Raw genomic sequence first — 14104 nt, forward strand, 5'->3', positions numbered from 1 at the left:
AAAAGTAAATAGAAAAAAAAGTCCATCCAAGAAATCAAGGCTACATTAAGCAGCACAGAGAACCAGCACAGAAATCACACAAAAGGATAAAAGAACAGGATTGAGAAAAGCAAGCAGAGTGACAGATGTGAACTGGAGACAAAAACAAAACACAAAACGAAAAGAAGAAAAAAATAATTTAAAGACATAATTTTGAAAAACTTAAAAAACTTAAATCTCTAACTTGAACTAGCAATCCATAACACCCTCCTCCCCCCCAAAAAAATCCCTCATGCAATATGATCTACACTAAAACATATCCTAGTGATAGCATTGGACTTCAGAGATGAAAGCAAAACAAAACAAAAAAACTTTGCGCATGCGGGCAAAATGATTAAGTAACCTCCAATTTGAGACACGTTCCTGTTTGTTACCTCTAAATTTCCTCTTATTTCTGGCTGTATAACAACCCAGCTAGACACTGCATATCCTAATTTTCTTTGAAGTTAGTCAGGGTGGCCATGTGAGTATGTTCTGGACAATTGTATACACACTAAAGTGAAGTGTGCAAAATCACCCAAAATTTAAAGAAAAGCTGCTTTCTCTGAATTTTGCCACTTTGCCTCTTTTGCAAGCTGGAAGGTGGATGTGCCAGCATTCCACCTTTAATCTTGGGGGTGAGAATAATACCCCAGGGCACGGTGGAGCAACAAGGCAGAATAAATTGCTCCCTGGGTGACTATGCAGCAGTTGCTCTGATAACTTAGACCAGCCAGATTGACAGACGAGAGAGATATAAAGTTCTATCTCATTTAAATCATTATACTTTGCTACAGTATCACATTCTTTCTCATACCTAATACTAAAAGAAAAATTAGACTGGCTTCATACTTCACAACAATATTCAATGCTGGAAGACTGAGATACGATACTTAACTGTCTTAGTTAGGGCTGCTCTGGCAGAAGACCTTACTCTGGGTGGCTTATAAACAACAGAAATTTATTTCTCACAGTTCTGAAGGCTGGCAGGTCCAAGATCAAGGTGCTGACAGATTTGGTGTCTGGTAAGGGCCTGCTTCCTGCTTTGCAGATGGCCATCCTTTCACTGTATCTCCCTATGGTGGAATAGGTGAGGGAGCTCTCTGGGGTCTCTTTTATTACAGCAGTAATCCCATTCATGAGAGCGCCACCCTCATTACATAATCAACTCCCCAAATCCCTACCTTCAAATACTATCACATTAGAGATTAGGTTTCAACATATGAATTTTGAATGGATGCAAACAAGATCCAATCAAAAAGCTATCACAGGATGCAAACTATTATATATAAAATTGATAAACAATAAGGTCCTACAGTATAGCACAAGGAATTATATTCAATAGCCTATGATAAACCATAATAGAAAAGAATATGAAAAAGAATGTATATATGTATAACTGAATCACTTTGCTGTATACCAGAAACTAACACAACATTGTAAATCAACTATACTTCAATAAAATTAAATTTTTTAAAAAAGCTATTACAGACTATGAGAATTTAATAAAATGCCTACATTAAAAATTAATATAAAAATTATTCCAGTTATAGCTTTGATAGACATGTATATATCAAACCAAACCTTCCTACAAAAACAAACAAAAACCTAGAAAAGTTGAATAAAATAAAAACTACATCTGTTTGAAAGCATATGAAACTGTCAAGGCAGCCAGGACTTGAGAGGTAAAGCTCTCCAAGAACCAAGAAATATGTTGAGATAAGCCCCAAATTCTGCTCCACTCTTCCTCAGAATGCATTTGGTGATTCATAAGCAGTATAGAGTCTAGCATTTGAGAATTGAGCAGAAGGGGGTGGCTATGAGTCTAGAAGCTGAACAGAACTTTCTGTGGTCTCACAGAACAGAAGGAAAAAACCTGGAATTCAACAAGACAACTAAGATTTGAGAATCTAAGATCTTCAGAGGGAATGGAAATGCATTAAGATGAACCTAACATTCAGCACTGCAATTAACCTCCAGAAATTTGCTCATTTGTAAATAATATGGAGCTAAGAACATAAGAACCCAGGCAGAAAGTGGCAACCAGGATCCTGTATCAGTTTGGTTTAGGGCTCCCATAACAAAGGACCTCAGACTGGGTGGCTTAAACAACAAAAATTTATTTTCTCACAGTCCTGGATTTTGCAAATCCAAGATCAAGGAAGGTATTGGCAAAGTTGGTTTCTTCTGAGGCCTCTCTCTTTGTGTGATAGATGGCTATTTTCTGCCTGTGCTTTCACATGGTCTTCCCTCCATGCGTGGCTATGTCTTAAGCTCCTCATCTTACATAAGGACACCAGTCATATTGGATTAAGGCTCAATGTAACGAGCCCTAATACAATATTTTCTAGCCAAAGTTTATATAGGAACATTTAATATTTGTTTCATAAAATGCAATATATTTTTACCAAAATGATGAGCAGGGAAAGCCTCCAGTACTGTGGGATCGTAAATTTCTGTGAAGTCACACAGTTTGTGGTATTTTGTTACATCAGCTCTAGCAAACTAATACAGCAAGGTATTACAAGAAGGAGATGAGCTCAGAAAAGAACTAACCACAGTGCAAGCAGGAATAAAAGGGAATACATCCAGGAATTTGAGGATTTACAGGGTTAGAGAAAGCAACTGCTTTTTGATGCCAGATGGTAAAATACATGATTGAGCAATAAATGCTAGTTAAAACTCAGCCTCGAGGCAAGGATCAAACCAAGGGTACTGCCATGATATTCATTGTTAACTTTGCTGAATAGGTTAAGGTGCCCCAGAGCAATACTGTGATAGCTAATCAGTGTTTTCAGTGGTAGGAAATAGCTTACAAAAAAGAGATTCAGAGCATAATGTCTCTCATCTGAAAAGTGGAGAGACAGCTCAAAGAATGCTCAACTTTCCTCACACCCACAACCCAGACTCAAAGAATAAGCACCAAAACCTTCAACAAATGGGTTACTTGATAAATAAAAGCAACAAGAAAGAGAAGGGGTGGTCTTTTTATATGCAGCATAAACTTCAAAGGCAGTGTTTTTATCCAAGGAGTTAAAATGATGACAAAATAAGTTCATGAGGAGGGCTCTGTTTTGTCTGCAGTTGCATTCCTATCACCTAACCCAGAGCACCTAGACTAGTAGCTGTTCAACAAATATTTGCTCATTACAAGAATAAGTGATGAAAAGGCAGCCAGAAGAATAATGGCCTTTTCTCTGCTTGCTCCTCCTGGACCCATGATGGGGAGGGAGGAGGGAAATGGGAAGCCCACTTGAGCAGTATTCTCAAAAAGAATTGAATTTTGTGACAGTAAAAAGGTGGAGGGAGCCTTTATTTGAAAAGTTTGTATAAGACTATATAGAGGTTCTTTGACCTTAGCCACTCATAGGCAGGTTTGCCATTAATTTATCATTGCCTCCCTAGTCTACTTGTCCCAGAACTAGTCCATACGTATTGTGGAGCCCACAAATTTCTATAATCCCAATGCTTATTTTTCAGCAGATGATGCTAATTCACTTTATTACTGAGAGGCTTGAAATTATTCAACTTAAGTGTTCCCATCAAGTCCTATTGTCATCTTAGCCCCTAAATTGTGAAGAAGATTGGGACTCTCCAGTATCCATACCACAGATGAGGACATGCCCTTATTTCTAAGGCAGTATATCTGGGTTCATATTTCTTTGCAAAGAAGACAATTTTGCTCCTTACATCCATGTAAAATGTCTGTTATTTTCTGAATTGAAAATTAATGTTTTGGTTCTGTGCCTTGCACCTCTCCATCCTCTGCTCCTTGAGACTAAGAACTCTTTCTCAAGATCTTAAAGTAAATATTTCCAGATATAGAAAATTCCCCTTTTTGGTCCTGGCTATTAGCTTAAAAGCATTAAAAGTCCATGTGAACTACCATTACATATTGCATAGGAAAGGGAACAAAGGCACTAGAACTTAGTTAAAATCATTCTGCAACATGTGCCAAAGCTGGAACTGCATCTCAAGGTTCTTAATCTTTCACCTACTCTGTTTGCAAACATCCTTGTTCACATTCACTTTCTTGATGTGTACCTTTCTTATGACATCTCTAATCACATCGTAGTTCTTCTAAAGCCATCAGAGTATTCCAAAAATAATAATATTTTCTATAATGTCTTCATGCTAACCATCATGTATTCACCCAGATATCACTGGATCACATCCATCCCATAGGTAGTTAGGTGCAATGACTATAAGCCTCCAATTCTAGTCTGCAGAAATCCAGAGGTCTTATGATCTCTTCTGCTCAGTTCTCCACTATGTCAATTAAGAAGTAAAACTCAGGCTCTTCATTAATTCTCAAAGAAAAGCCTCCATTCACATAAAATACATGTTTTGCTGAATATATAGTGACCACAAGGAAGGATCATAGCCTGTACCACAGAGCAAATATCTTATCAACTGTTCCTCTTTGCCAGAGTCCTTTCAAGCAATCCCACCACCAGAGATTCCCCTGTTGGCTCTTAACATAAGCAGCACCTAACTTCATGTCTTTCCATAAATTCCTCTCTATTCTTACTCTTCTCCCTCTCCAGAAAACTCGGACCCTGGAGGTTTCACTTTCTCCCTCTAAGGTATTTTTTCCAGACAAATACTGCTTTGTTTTTTTGTCTTTTTGTTTTTTGGGGACTGTATCTTTGATCTACTGAAACAGGATCTACTGAAAAGCTCCCCAAATAATTTTAGGCACACAAAATCACTGCCTTCTAGTTATAATTTAAGGACTAGGGGAAAAAACCCCAAAACACTAAAGCTGTTATAAATTTAATTAAATCCAAGCTACAAGAACGACAGTTTGGTTTCATGCAGCACCTGAAAAGACTTTAGAATTATTTTGACACAGGACAAAGTAAATACTAGTGTCGTTTTAGTGGAAGGAACACCAGGCTAGGAGTCAAGGCTAATGTGTGACCTTGAGCAAGTTACTTAACATCCCTGGACCTCAGGTTCCTAGGGGAAAATACTGCTTTCCCTACTTAACTCCAAGGACTATTTGAAGGATAAAATGAGATCATGTATGTGAAAACACTTGCAGGAGGAGGGGAAAATAAATAGCTCTCCACAACTGCTAGGTATTATTTCAAAGTCCTGCTTGGGCCTGGAAAATATCAATCTTCTGCATGTTACCAGTGTGGTAGTAAGGCAGCCTGTGGAGTTTCTCAAGAAGCCTGTAGGATCCAAGTTAGGCAGCTCATTGCTCAGGCTGAGTAGCCAGAGAGGGGAATTCTTGATTCAGAGCAGCATGTGTTAGTGATTAAGGTTTCAGAGGCATGCGCCTGAACTGAAGGCAGTGCTACGGAATTGGTCATCACAGCAGTCCCAGTTGTAAAACAGATTCCATCCTTAAAGTGGATATGAAAGGTAAACATGAAAGCATTATTCTGCAATCACATGAAACAAAACGGTGCTTGTTTAACATCCCCCACAGCACACGCGCAAGCACACACAAGGGGAAACAACAGGCAAAGGCTATGTGAAAGAAAGAGATCCCCAAGCAGCAACCACCACCATCAGACCCAGAAGAGCTCGCTTGTGTTCTATTAATTGCACATTATATTTGCAAAGTGGGTCTCTTTGTCATTCACTCTCTGACATGTTCTTCCTTGAAAACTCAAGTTTGTTCAAATCAGATTCTTGGCAAAAAAGAAAAAAGAAGCCTTACATCCAAAGCTCCCTATGAATTCTCTCTGTGTCAGAGATCTGACTATAGTTAAACGTGTTTACTATGACTCAGAAGACATGATGGACTTTGAATAAAGTCCAAAGATCTGGGCCTGGTGTGAGGAGTGATCCTAGGACTTCTAGGTGGGCTAGGTGACTGAGAAGTTCTGAGAGTGATTGGGGTGAAAGAAGGGTGGACGTTGAATGAGACCCCCAAGGTTTTTATTAGTGTTATTTTGTGAAAGTGTGCATTTTCTATCTATAAAAGGGGATGTATGTGTGTGCTCAAGTTGAACTTAGAAAGCTTGGTGAGGGGTCTGTTTAAAAATTTACAGAAAAAGTCAAGACTAGCAGTTTAAGGTGGGTCAGAATTTACTAGTCAAGCTATAAATTTCAGTTGAAGGTACATGAATAAGAAACATGATGTCCCACACCAGGGGAGAGTCCTGGTTTTTATGGGGAACACCTTGAACATACTCAGAAAATCAGCAACTCAGATGGTCTGGCCGGTTTAAGTTCAATCTTTCTGGAAGCACTTGAAGAGAAAGCAGGGAGAGTTGTACCTATGCCCAAATCAAGTGACCAATAAGAAAAAAGAATAAGAAGTAACTGCTGAGTGTATGATAGATGGATCTAAGGATGATCTTAGTATAAGAAAGCTGCTCCAGGAAAGCAGAGCAATGGGCCTGTGGGCCAGTCACTGAGGCCAAAGGAGGAACAGAGGAGATGAACCACAGCCATTTCTATTTGGTTAGAAGCTCATTTGTTGGTTTGTCTGTTTGCTTGTTTTCCATCAGAAAATGAATGGTGACCTTGTAAACTAAATCTGGCTGTAAACCACTTAAATCCATCTTACAGAAACTGCTTCTTTTTAGGTCATGAAACAGGGTAAAAAAAACAAAATTGTGGGATGCAGCAGAAAGGTCATTTAACTAGGACTGAAAAGACCTGGGTTCTAGTCCGAGCTTCTTTGTCCATCACTGGCTGAGGTGGCGTTTCAGGTGGGGCATTTAGCCTATGTATCTTCTGGAAGCCTGCAGCGGAGGGACAGTGGGAAGGGGTAGGGAGAGATGGAAAGACGATCTCTAAGGTCCCATCCAGCGAAAACAGTCATGACTCCAGTTAGCATATAAAATAATTGAGGAAGTCTGGAAGGCTATATATCAAAACATGACTAGAATCTACCTCAGGGGAATGGGATTAGGGCAGGGGCAGAGAGACAAAAGAAAACAATTAGGGAACCCTTTCAGTTGGGGAAAAAATGCAAAGGAAGAAGGGATTTTTAAGTGAAATATTAAACAAGAAAAGTTCCAGTTAGCATATAAAATAATAGAGAAAGTCTGGAAGGCTATATATCAAAACATTACTAGTAGTCAGAGTATAAGCATGAATCAGAAGGAGTGAAAGGACTTGGGAGAGCTGACAGTGTGATTATTTTATTTTCCCTCTTTCTCCCCTGCCTTCCTTGGAATAGCCCATGGTAGAGCCTTTGGAAGCCAGTCGATTCCATCTAACTCCTCTTTGCCCGCTGGGGCCCAACCCTCCACACCCAGTGATGGGGGAGGGGACATGGGAGGGAGTTGCCTGGGAGCTACTGCTCTGTAGCCTGCTTTGCAATACACCATCTGATTTTCTGGCCCAATGTGAAGAAAGCTGAGCTTGGTTCTTGCCCCACACTGATAGTGCTACTTACCCTGGAGATTTCAGCATCATCACTGTGGCTTCTTACATCATCCTGGCTCGCCTCTTTGTCATCATCAGCTTCAGGGTCCACAAGTCTGTCATCCAAGCTGTACAGAAGTCAAAAGGCCATGCAATCAAGCTATTTTCAGAAGTTTCCCATAATTATGAGAGTGACCCCATCAACAAGGGCCCAAAACTCATCATGTGTCTGTTTCTGGTGAAAGGTCTGGCTGTCTTCATGTGGCTAATGACCAATGTTAGTGCAGTTCCAATGAAATTGCCCTTCTAATCTTTGCCGAACTGTAAATTTTCAGCGTTTCAATGAAAAGTACAAATCCCAGACTGACTACTACATTGTGTCATGAGGACGAGACCAAGTCAGTTGTTGAAGGACCCAAGCAACATTCTCTGGCATTTCAAAGAAAAAAGAAAAAGCACATGGAAATTAAAAATTTAACAGTTACTAAATCACCACTGAACAGTTATAACATCTCACTTGTACCATGAGGGAAGATGTCCAGTGTTCACTTCCAAACTTTTTAAATCTGATGTTTTCTCACTTTCGTTCTCTTTAGTTTCTGTACCAACCTCCAGAACATGTTACATTGAAAAGGAATTGATATCTTTGAAATTAAAAGAATAAGATTCAAATTAGTAAGTAACCAGAATCTCTAAGGATGGTGGAGCTTTTGCCTGTGGGTTGAAAAGACACAGGGTGAAGATAAACAAGGAAATGGAAGAAAAAACACACTTCTCCAACTCGTCTATCTAATACACAAGTATTGAGTTTTAAACCAATTTCTCACAGGAGTTTTGTCCTTATTTTCAATTTAAGGAATTATTATTATAAAAAAATGATTTGGGGTGGGAGTGGAATAATGACTATCCAGTTAACTTTCATATATTCTTTGGACTATTCTTACCCTCCTCTGACCTTATCTCCCTGTCGCATAATATGAGCAGCTATTCCTGTTATCATCTGTCTTCTCCCACCTCACTAGTACAAATAACTTTCAATTCTATTAATAACTCATAGGTGATACTGATAATCCCTGGATCCTAAAATACCATCTGATAAATGAGATCAGAAACAGAAAGTTGGCCCACTGAGCTGACCACCACCACTCCTTTCCCCCTCCTGCTTAGGAAATGAAAAGCTCCACCATTGGGAAAGGTGGTTTCTGTTTCATTTCCTCTGGACAGGAGTTCTGAGTTTCAGTATGAGAAAGGCGCTTCCTACCTTCTTCCCTACCTACCTCAAGCTTAACAGACAAGGCTGTGCTTTTCTTAGGAAATTAAATGTCTGTGATTTCTATAAAAATAAAAAATAACATTAGTAGCTGCCTCTGGATAAATGGACATGCACGCAGTTCACTGAAAGTCACTTCAGAGGGTATATGTTAGTAAGTAATGATAGTCAGGTGATTCCTGATTTGGAAAAGGGCTTAAATATGATTAATAGAGAAGACTTTCTAGATGCTCTGTCCCTGATAAAGAAAAAATACCTACAAAGGAACATTTACGCTCTGCTACCTTTTAAAACCACTAAAACATGGTTTAAATACTATCCCCATGAACTCCATGGAAAGAGATCTTACATTTGGCTCAATTATTGCCCGCTGGTCACCAAAACTCACTTGCCGGGATCAGTGCCTCAGTCAGTCTGTGTTATAACTCAATGATCTCCCCAAACATCAACACAAGTTTCTGATGTTTTTGTGGAATAAAAAAAAAGCCATAAAAAGATGTAGAAAAATGGTGGAGTAAATCTAATAAAATAAGTCCATATATTCTCAGCCTGTTTGAGTTGATGATGCTCTTATGCCTAGTTTGAAATTTCATTTACCTTTGAAGCCCAAGAGATGAGACTAAATAAAAAAGACAAGGTCAGCATTCTGGCCCACACCAACACTAATTCTGAATCCAAGATATGTTTTGTGGTTGATTAGGGAGATGTAATTTAAAGATATGAATCCCTAAGCTTATCAAGTCCAAAACAACAATTAAATATATGTTCTGATGACACTAAAAGGAAAAAAGTCTCATGAAGCCGATGTAGTTGAGCACTGTCCTAATCTAACTTTGTTTTCCTTTTCACGGGGTCACAGAACCCACAGAGGCAGAAACGAATGGGTTTTGTATAACCCTGGCCTTCATCTAGAGCCTAATTATTTGTTCTCAGAAACTCAAACCACTTCACTATACCCAAGCAGGCCAGAAAGTTTGCAGGTAGAGCTGAGCCAAAGAGTCTGGTTTGGTTATATGAGCCAAAACACGAGTCGACCCATTTGAGCTGACTAGACACATAGGCAAAAGAAAATACAAAAATTTATATATGTGTGTGTGTACATGTTGGTCTGTGTCATGTTTGTGTGAATGGTCACTGGGGCTGACAGGGAGTAATGACAGAGTATTTTTACTGGCTTGTCTTTTCCTTGGCCCATCTTTCCTGTTGGAGGCATAGCAGCAGTGCTAGATCCTGACTGCCTTTAATTTGCCTACCTCATTTCTTGACAAGCAGGAATAGAAATTGCAGTACTCTTTGTTATTTTTGCAGCTGATAAAACCCTTTGAGAGGTGCCACACCCCCACTTAAAGCATCCTTCTTCTAACCCAAATAGGCTTCCAAGATTCAGTGTTGTACTTGAGCAAGAGAGAAAGTTATTATTCATTTATTCAATAAATTTATTAAATAAATGCTTGACCTTCCAGTTACATCAGACTGTGCTAGGCACTGTGAAAACAAAATAAGCAGATAAAAAAATGAATACCACAAAGTTATAAAATCTAAATGTAGGATAAGAAAATATTTGTTAATGACAATGTTTCCTTTAAAAAAGCACAATACAAATCTCTTTCAAACATATATATATAGATAGATGGATAGATAGATAGATGGATAGATAGATTTAGAGGTATAGGTATAGATATAAACATATAGATACAGATGAGAGATACAGATAAATAACTCTCCCTGCTACATAAGGATTTGCTTTCTGCATCCCATTTAGAAGTTTTTGCACACACAGCGTGGCCCTGGGCAAAATAGTGAAGTGGGTGCCCTTTACCTTTAGGGCTTCCCAACATTCGTATAGCTTTTCTGTCCTCTCAGGATCCATTTTCCTCACGATTACCCTGGCTGCCAAGGGTCCTCTACTGTACCCCTTCACTCAATAGTCCATTGTGGTTCTTGCAAATTCCCTTTCTTCCCATCTCCACTTTCCAAAGTGTGCAGCTCTGTGAGGATGGTTATTTAGATATACCAGTTTTGCTAGATTACCAGAAGGCAGAATGGTGTGGTTATAAGCATTGGTCCTGGATTGAGTGAAGACAACTGTGTGGAATCCTGGCTCAAATACTTCTCAGTTCTGTGATCTTAAACAGCTTACTTAACTTCATGTCCCAGTTTTCTTTTTTTTTTCCTAAATATTTATTTATTTATTTAGGTTGCACTAGGTCTTAGTTGCGGCACACTGGATCTTTGTTGGCGTACGCAGACTCTTAGTTGTAGTATGCATGAGGGATCTAGTTCCCTGACCAGGGATCGAACCTGGGCCCCCTGCATAGGAAGCGCGGAGTCCTACCCACTGCACCACCAGGGAAGTCCCACAGTTTTCTTTTAGGTAAGATTGGGTAAAGGTAATATCATATTTCATCTAATCTATGATGTCTTCTATTGTCAGTCTCATCATGATTTTACAAGCCACGAGGAAAGAAAAGAATGTTCTAAATTATGCTTGTAAGACACTATTGACCCTAAGATACCTCCCAATTTCAATGTCAAAATGTGAAAAAAAATGTACATCTTAAAAATGATTAAATACAATAGTATCAACCTCATAAAGGTATGCTAAGTATTAACTAAGATTTAAGCACTTGAGGTTAGCTAATATTATTAATGTGTTACTCCTGCCAGATAATATAATTCATTTTAACAAGGGCTTTAAAGACAATATACTAACAGTCACTCAGGGCAGGGTCTGGGGGCTTAGAGCCAATGGAAACATACCTTTTGGGTGGCTTAGACTTTTTGATGCCCTCATTTAGGTCACACATCTTGGAAGTAATTTGTAGTATTGCTCCTACTCAAAACCTAGTGACACAAAACTGGGATCAGAACTTTTATCACAGTTTAGACAGATTTATCCCTACATTAAACAATCAAACTTTTCAAAGGCTTTCATAATGAGCTGAAGTTCATAACTGCCTCCCCGCCAAAATCACTTTCCAGGCTTACTAGCTTTCTTATACTCTTTAAATCTGGAAATAGGCAAAGCACCTGTGACTATCCTCAATATTCTAATTTCTGTCATTTGATGTGTTAAATTGAAAAAAGATGCATAAGCACAAAACAGAAAAGAACACCTTTTCATCACCAGAAAACATAGTTATCTTTCAGATGAGTAACATTATACAATAAGAATATTTTAGCAAGCACTCTGAATGACATAAATGCCATACATTTATTTATAAATCTAACTTTGTCACCTTGAGGTTAAATTCAACACAGAAAAGCTATAGATGACACTCATCCAGAAGTTGGATATGATGTACATAACAAATGTAGTACCCATAGAATGTTCTGTAAAGCATCACTCCTTTATATGTCTTAAGTTTAGTCTGCAGCTTGATAACTTGTTTATGCCAGCATTCCTGTCTGCTAAGTAGTATACTGACAATATTGATGTGATTTTTCCAATGATCTGAATACTAGTGCAACAGTTGACAATAACTTGCCACAACTGTATAACTTCATAAAAGCTTTCATCTCCATCTTGCCAAAAATTTAGTGTCTATTTATAACTAGTCAACCATTTTCAGTGAGTCAGTCCTTTTGCATGTCTTACATGAACAATATGCTATAATCTAAGTTGGTTAATGAGATAGACTAAAACCCTTCATATACATTTGCTCAAAATAAGTCAATCAACTACTTTAGACCCAAGACCCGAGTGATACTAACATCCATCTGCTCAGGCAGGATTTAGGAACAGCACATACCAAAAAAGAGTTATTACAATTTGCAACACGAGGCTGGAATCTCAGTCATCGTACACTCGGCACTTCCTTCTGCTGTACTACCCTTTTCATGTACTTACATGGAGTATTTGTTTATATTCCAGGCTCTTCTATTAAACAATATACTTCCTTGAAGACAGACATTCTACCTTATTCATCTTAGTACATTTATTTACCCTTTCTTCTTCCTTTACACAATGCTTCATACCTGGTGGAAACTTAAAATTTGTTAAATTGTGTATCTCCAACCTTCTACAAATTGATTGTACATTGGACCCTTGAACAACACAGGGGTTAAGGGTGCTGACCCCCCATGCAGTTGAAAATCCATGTATAACTTTTGATTCCCCCAAAACTACACTACTAACAGCCTACCCTTGACCAGAAACCTTATCAATAACATAGTTGATTAACATATATTTTGTATGTTATGTGAATTTTATCCTGTATTCTTACGATCAAGTAAGCTAGAGAAAAGAAAATGTTATTAAGAAAATCATAAGGAAGAGAAAATACATTTACAGTACTGTGCTGTGTTTATTGATACTGTACGTTTACTTCATCCGTGTACAAGATGAAATCATCAGTCCGTACCAACATCCATATTGTCATATAATACAAAACACTGTAGATATTATATGTATTACTAACACTAGACATCAAAAATAAAAATATGATATGAAAACTAAATTCATATTTACCTACAGGTATAACTGAATTCATGAATTGAAAATGAAGACGCAGCAATATGACTGCTTTATGGTAGCCTAGCCCCTATGCTAACGAATGAATAATCATTAGAAAATACTGGCATACAGTATTACACTCATATTCATGATACATTTTGGAAACATTGTTTTTAAAAAAAAAAACACTTACCTGTTATAGTAAGCTTATATGCAGTTTCTCCAGTTACGAGAGAGAGAGAGAGAGAGAGAGAGAGAGAGAGGGGCATACTATACAGGAATATAATTCTTTGAAAGCAAAGTTACAAAACAGTAAGAAAACTAACAGGTTATTAGTTTTATATTAAATATCACTCACCTTATGCCTGTGTAATGATAGACAATTATCTATATACACTTTATGTGTTCATGACATACTTTTTTCTTATTTTTTAAACTATTTCTAGGCTATGTGGCTTATCTGTGAGTTTTTCAAATTGGTACAAATTTCCAAAAGTTTTTCAATGTATTTATTGAAAAAAATCTGTGTGTAAGTGAACCCACTCAGTTCACACTTGTGTTGTTCAAGGGTCAACTGTACTTCAAAAAAAATACACTCATTAGTCTACACCAAGTTCTTGAAATTAAAGGTCTAGAAGGACTCAACAATGAATCTACCTTTAAGCTTCTCCTGGTAGAGAAGACTTGGATAGAGAAAAGAACATGCCATGTAGAACTATAACTAATTTGTCACAGACAGCTTTCATTAACGCAAAGACTTTTTCCTTGATGCCCAGGTATTGCAGGTTGAAAAAGTCATCTAAAAGGATTGTATATATAAAGCACTTTCCAAGATAATGTGGGTTTAGGAACGCTGTTCAGAACACCCCTAGACCATCAGTCCTCCAAAGAGATAGCTATGCCCTCAAGAAACTGAAGCAGTCTGCTGCCTGCTGGTAAGACTCAAGTCAATCAGCTAAATTAGAGAAATGCCCTAGAAATTGACACTGCGCTCAAGGAACTGGAAGGAACCTAGAGATCGTCAA

At 38.1% G+C, this 14104-nt stretch overlaps 1 pseudogene; it reads left to right on the forward strand.

The window, feature by feature from the left end:
• The window catches only part of LOC130857589 (reticulon-3-like), a 68647-nt pseudogene extending 60908 nt beyond the window's left edge, over positions 1-7739 (forward strand).
• Positions 7740-14104: the final 6365 nt, after the last annotated feature.

Source organism: Hippopotamus amphibius, chromosome 7 (genome assembly GCF_030028045.1).
Source record: "Hippopotamus amphibius kiboko isolate mHipAmp2 chromosome 7, mHipAmp2.hap2, whole genome shotgun sequence".
NCBI classification, from domain to species: Eukaryota; Metazoa; Chordata; class Mammalia; order Artiodactyla; family Hippopotamidae; genus Hippopotamus; species Hippopotamus amphibius.